Consider the following 5,074-nt stretch of genomic DNA (forward strand, 5'->3'; position numbering starts at 1 on the left):
CGTTGTTGCAAACCAAGAACAGAATGTCTTAGATTATGTCTTAAATTCTTAGACGTACCTACAATCAACTGTCTTTATTTCGTTGGAGGTAAGGTATCATCTGCTGTATAAATTACGAATTACCTACATAGTATGCGTACGAAACAAGGAATGAATAGGTGTACAGTACATACCTGTACATATACACCTTGGAATTATGAATGGCAATAGCTGCGAATCCTTCATCCTATTCATCGACCACGCGATAGAGAATACGTGACAAGCGATACACGTATAATCTGTATGTGCGGAATCTTGAAAAGCGCCGCGCGCGTTTGTGAAACCTTTTAAATAATTTTATCATCGATTCACGTTCGTTGTCACGACGATGGTTAAATTCACCAAATACGTAGAATCGGTAGTATCGACCTGTACGACAATGTACTTTATCACGTAGATTTGAACTGATCCACCGCGTGCAACAGTAACTTGACTCGAGTCATGCTTTTGACAATGAATGTTCTAATGGAAGAAAATTGATCGTTTTTTGTTTTGTAAAAACTGTCCTAACCTCAGTTATCGCAACAACTCCCACAAGCTAATGTATTTTACTAATTCATTGTCCAAAACTTGACTCGGGTCAATTTGTTGTTAGACGCAGGGTGGGGGGAGGGTAAATTTCGATCGACGAAATCTCGATGCGAGCATGCTTTTCATCAGCCTCGCCGACCCCTCTTCCGTCTTCGCCGGAGTCTCTGGCCGTGCCTCTCCGATACGCGGCTTTACATTCATGCTATACCACAAATGAACGAAAGCAGCCTGTGTAGTGCGGCACAAGCACGGGCAGAGCCACAGTAAGAATACAAGAATCGTACAGACGAGGCGCCCGGGAGGCGTGCAGGTCGGCCGAGGCGGCAGCGCGCGCGTGTGGTTGCTCCGTCCTTTTTTACCTCCAGAGAGGTGAGCCGTCTCTCTTTCGCGGTGGATGTGGTGTTAGTCACCTCAAGGACGTTTGCTCTAATTGGGATAGGTCGGACAGACATTAGAGTTGGAACACTGAGAGTATTCGTGCGTCGCCGGCAGCGGCACACCGAGTTTTCTGTTAATATGGCGTCAGCGGTGAAGCCTCGCCGTAGCGGCCGCAGCTGAGACGAACGAATTTGATTTTCATCTCGCGGAGTTGAGTTTCGTTGTCCTACATCTCGGGTCGCCATTTATCGTTGTGTGAGTAATTTGCAGGAGAGAAAGAGCGATGAGGATCGTACGCGTGTTTGCGTGAGCGAGATAGAAGGCAGGAAGTAAAAACAAAAAAGAAAGAAAAAAAAAACAAAAAAAAGAACGATGAAGGAAAATATCGCAAGGAACGGAAGAACAACCTCGCGCCCGACGACGACGACGACGACGATGAAACGTAGCTGAGAAATATACCCAGCTAACGCAGCACAGCATCGCCGCCGGTGATTGAGCGAATAAGTAAGTTACGAGAATGATGAAATAAAATCTAAAACATCCGACGGTCGGGGATTACCAACGACGCGCGGCGGATCATTTGCCCGTCGCTGGTCGCTATGCACCGCCGTGGATCTCTCGATCGATGTAGATTCGGACTCGCCGTGGTAAAATAGTTGACGCGAGCGGAACGCGATCGCAGCGCCCTCGACGCCGGCGGACAAAAACCGCGCAGCGCGCCCGCGCGTAGTCACCTTTGTTCGACACAACCAAGACGGCGACGACGACGACGAGGACTTGACACAGGTAAAATCTGTTGCTAACCGGGCCGCACAGCCAGAGACGCCGGCCCGGAACGACCGAAGACGCATGCCGGGCGCGCGTAGTCGTGACTCGTACGTCGTACGCAGGTCGGTCGTCTCGCCGATGCTGATCTTCGTTCACGCGTGTTGGTCTCTCTCTGCGTACGGTACGCACTGCGTACATGCGTACATACATACTTGCCGAGTACTCGAGACGATGCGTACGTACGTGCGTAAGTAAGCAACCACGTACGTACCTACCTAACTATAGCGCGCAATAGTAAGTCCGGCCAACTGCCTGGCTATTCTTTTAATAGACACCGTAGGTATAATAGTTGACAGACTAACGCGAGACGTCTCTACGGTCAATGCTTGGCACGCGACACGACGTCGCGACACGGCATTGCTCACCGAGCGTTGAATGAAATATTTTCAGAATCTATCCGTGGTATGCGGTGTGTCCTGAACGGATGTCGAAAACATCCACCTCGAATTACTTTTTGTATTACATTGTGTGTCCGAACGAGTATTATCCTCTGCTGCAACAGAGATCACCACCTCGCGTACCGTTGTTGCACCGCTGCAAATTCTATTTTCAACATCGTATACATATGTACGTATATACGTTCTATACACGCCGTACGGTACACAGCATAGAGGTGCTTTTATTAATCGACGATCAGCTCGCTCGCATCCACCTGTTCAACAGTTTGTTGCCTTTTACATATACTCGTCTGTTGTTTCGGTTCCTCCCCGCTACCCAACCTCCGTTTAGAATCTCTTCCCCGCATACCTGTACTCCGTTTTAAAATTAAAACGTCACGGCCCATTCCAACGTTTCTTTCATTGAGCAAAACTTCCACACATAATTCCGCGCGCCATTCGACCGCGAGTTCATTCTCCGTTCGAACAAAGAATTATTATTTCAGCTTCTCAGACCCGTGGTTTTAATAATAACGATCGACTATTCACGTGTAGCCTATAGGTGAAGACGCATAGTGTATTACGTAGAACCTGGTGTAGGTAGTACGACACTGCCTACCTACCCACTCAATGTATGTACATACATACATATGTACACGTTTAACATTTCCACGAAGATTCAAGCGCACGCTGTTGTTAGATTCTTGCCTCGCTTCGTGCAGCGCTGTGTGTGTTTACGTACACGCGTCAGACACGCGAGTATCCACGAGTACGTACGATGTAAACGTGTGCTGCGTCGCAACGTGCACACGCGTACCCGTATTACCTGCCCGACTAGGAAGGACTGTAAAAGACTTTATACTCTCTAACCTCGAGGGTCTCTCGGACAGTACGGTTCAACACGGCGTCAAAGGGACGAGACCAGACGCACGTGTGTGCGTACCAACCGCGCAAGTGTGTTTTACGGCTAATACGCACGCGTAGAGGTCGTCCGTCCGTGCGTGCGTGTGCGCTGCCCGATGCCCATCGACTGTCGCGACTCACGGGCCTCGGGTCGGGTCGGGATTCTTCGGGGGGATTCGGCTCGAGCGACGGTGTGTCGTGTCGGTGAGAGAAGGAGCGAACAGCAGCGCGATCAGCCCGCGGCAGGCAGAGAGACCGCGGTCTGTGGTACGCTGCTGTGACGGCGTCGGCGGCGGCGCTGGCGTTAGCGGCGAGGTGGTCGGACGGCGGAGCGGGAGGAGGGGGGAAGAGCCGAAGGCCCGCCGTCGTCGACCGACTGGGTTAGTCTCTCTCCCCGAGAACCGAGTCTAGTCGAGCGAGCGACCACGAGCGATTCTGTCGCTGACCGTATCCACGAAGGTGAGAGAATACCTTACCTACCTACGTGCGTCGTCGTCGCCGAGTCGAGTGAGTCGAGAGAGCGCGAGAAGCAGCAGCAGCAGTAATTGTTTTCCGACCAACGTTCACGGAAGGAGCCTTTATCGAAACGATATTTACTATCGTCGTTATATATCGTGTGAAACGCGAGACGACGACGGGGTCTACGCGCGGCGCGATTATGAAGTGAGGTGTGCGAACGATAGATGATGAGGAAGATTATTCGGTGGAATTATTCGCCCCGCGTCTTGTCTACTACGGTAAATATAGCGTGAATCGAACGAGCGCCGCGTTGAGTGAGGAACAGCCGCCGCCGCACCACACAAACGCGATCACACACTACTCCCACACCCAAAAATAATAAAGCCACACGGTAGCGAGGCTCACGCGTATCTACGTGTTTTAGTGCGTGCGCGTATGCGTGCGCTGGCGTACGCGCCTGTGTGATATTATACATTCATAGAGAACGGCGCGGGCCTACCGAGGGATGATGGAACAGTGTGCGCGCGCGCGCGCCTTCTCGCGTGTATTATATACGTAGGTGCGCAACACTGCGAGAGAGGAGGCGAGTCAGTCGTGTAGCGGGCGTTGTGTGTGTTTCGCTGTGTCGCTCATACGTACACATATAGGTATAATATCCGCGTGTGCGTACGTACGTATTATACGTACTTATGTATATATATATATAAATATGTGCGCGCGAGTTGCCCAGTGACGTGATCAAGCAAACGACGGAATCGTGAACCGACCGACACACCGCCGCGAATCCAAGCGAATTCCGGTGCGGCTAGTGTCCCGGGGGCCTCCTCCTCCTCCTCCTCCTCCTCTTCCTCTTCTCTTTGAGACTTGTATGCCGGATCCTTGGCGCGTTACGAATATCGGGCTTATCTCATTTCGATGTGCGATATGTAAGTGTACGTACACTGTACGTAAACGGAGGAATCCTACGCGGCTTGTACACATATCGCCAAGTATCTTCTGTTTATTTACCGTCGCTTTGGAGCGGCGGGTGGAACGTGGGGGGAGGAGAAGAGAGCAACCCGAGAAAATACTACGTTTCTCTGCTTCGCCGTTGTGTTTTCCGCTCCTGTTCGTCTTCCTCCTACTCGTCGTCGTATTGTTGGTGGCAATAGTAACCGTACATGGTAGTTTTAGTTGTTGTGTAGTTGAGAGGTGAACCAGGACCACTGGTGTAACATAGTGCGACCAGTGATTGTGTTAGTGCGACGACAACGGTGATAGTGACGATGATGATGATGATGATGATGATGATATGGTGATGGTGATGGTGATGTGGTGGTGGTGCTGCTGCTGCTAGTGGCTACGAGATGATGATGGTGTTGTATCGAGTGTGGATCGAGTTTTCATCCACGTATAACCAGGTTCTTACCAACCACCGTACTATATCGTACTCTAGTGTACTATCTATCGTCTATTTATACGCCGACGACCATACGTGCACGGCATAAAGGATATATACGTATGTGTGTATACGCGTATACACGTTGCGTCGTCTACTATGTGCGCGTTTCTCTCTCTCT

At 50.7% G+C, this 5,074-nt stretch overlaps 1 protein-coding gene across 15 annotated transcripts in view; it reads left to right on the forward strand.

The window, feature by feature from the left end:
• Positions 1-861: 861 nt before the first annotated feature.
• cic (Putative transcription factor capicua) overlaps positions 862-5,074 on the forward strand; it is a 26,668-nt gene continuing 22,455 nt past the window's right edge. For 12 of the 15 annotated variants that reach the window (XM_069137910.1, XM_069137907.1, XM_046635774.2 and 9 more), the window contains exon 1: positions 3,369-3,515. The gene's annotated coding sequence lies outside the window, so the exon portion shown is untranslated. The other 3 variants (XM_046635776.2, XM_046635775.2, XM_046635773.2) reach the window with 3 other exon arrangements.

This window comes from Neodiprion pinetum, chromosome 7 (assembly GCF_021155775.2).
Source record: "Neodiprion pinetum isolate iyNeoPine1 chromosome 7, iyNeoPine1.2, whole genome shotgun sequence".
NCBI lineage: Eukaryota > Metazoa > Arthropoda > Insecta > Hymenoptera > Diprionidae > Neodiprion > Neodiprion pinetum.